The sequence below is a fragment of the Arachis hypogaea genome, chromosome 1 (genome assembly GCF_003086295.3).
Source record: "Arachis hypogaea cultivar Tifrunner chromosome 1, arahy.Tifrunner.gnm2.J5K5, whole genome shotgun sequence".
In the NCBI taxonomy this organism is placed as follows: Eukaryota; Viridiplantae; Streptophyta; class Magnoliopsida; order Fabales; family Fabaceae; genus Arachis; species Arachis hypogaea.
This window is the reverse complement of record NC_092036.1, coordinates 75,806,643-75,807,959: the sequence shown is the minus strand read 5'-3', so window position 1 is coordinate 75,807,959 and position 1,317 is coordinate 75,806,643.

Sequence of the window (1,317 nt, the reverse complement as noted above, 5' to 3'; positions counted from 1 at the left end):
GTCTAGTATAAATTGGACCTTTTACTATTGTATTTTCATCTGGGGGATTATCATTAGATCATCTTTGATCAGTTTTATGCTATCTTACACTTTTATGGGGGCTGGCCATTCGGCCATGCCTGGACCTTCATCACTTATGTATTTTCAATGGTGGAGTTTCTACATCTTATAGATTAAGGTGTGGAGCTCCGCTGTTCCTTGAGTATTAATGCAAAGTACTATTGTTCTTCCATTCAATTCAAGCTTATTCTTGTTCTAAGATATTCATTCGCACACAATAACATGATGAATGTGATGATTATGTGACACTCATCACCATTCTAAACCTATGAACGCATGCCTGACAACCACTTCTGTTCTACTTGAAAACAAGCTTGAATGTATATCTCTTGGATTCCTGATTTACGACGCATGGTTGCCTCTCCTGAAAACAGAGCCTTCCATTCCGTGAGATCAGAATCTTCGTGGTATAAGCTAGAATTAATTGGCAGCATTCTTGAGATCCGAAACGTCTAAACCTTGTCTGTGGTATTCCGAGTAGGATCTGGGATGGGATGACTGTGACGAGCTTCAAACTCATGACTGTTAGGCATAGTGACGGACGCAAAAGGATCATAGGATCCTATTCCAACACAAGTGAGAACCGACAGATGATTAGCCCTACGTCACCCGTAGTTGGACCATTTTCACTGAGAGGATGGGAGGTAGCCATTGACAACGGTGATGCCCAAACATACAGCTTGCCATGGAAAGGAGTATGAATGATTGAATGAAAACAGTAGGAAAACAGATATTCAGAAGGAATAACGCATCTCCATATGCTTATCTGAAATTCCCACCAATGAATTACATAAGTATCTCTATCTTTATTTTATGTTTTATTTATCCCTTAATTATCAAAATCCCATAACCATTTGAATCCGCCTGACTGAGATTTACAAGATGACCATAACTTGCTTCAAGCCAACAATCTCCGTGGGGTCGACCCTTACTCACGTAAGGTATTACTTGGACGACCCAGTGCACTTGCTGGTTAGTTGTGCGGAATTGTAAGGAAAGTGTTGAGATTACAATCGCGTGTACCAAGTTTTTGGTGCCGTTGTAAGAGATCACAATTTCGTGCACCAAGGTTTTGGCGCCGTTGCCGGGGATTGTTCGAGTTTGGACAACTGACGATTCATCTTGTTGCTAAAGATTAGGTATTTTTCCTTTTTATTTTGTTTTTCAGAATTTTTAAGAATGAATTCTAGAGTTTCAGATGATGCTTTTATCATCACAGGAGCTAGTTGATTCCCATCAATTTGGCTGTTGTATGTA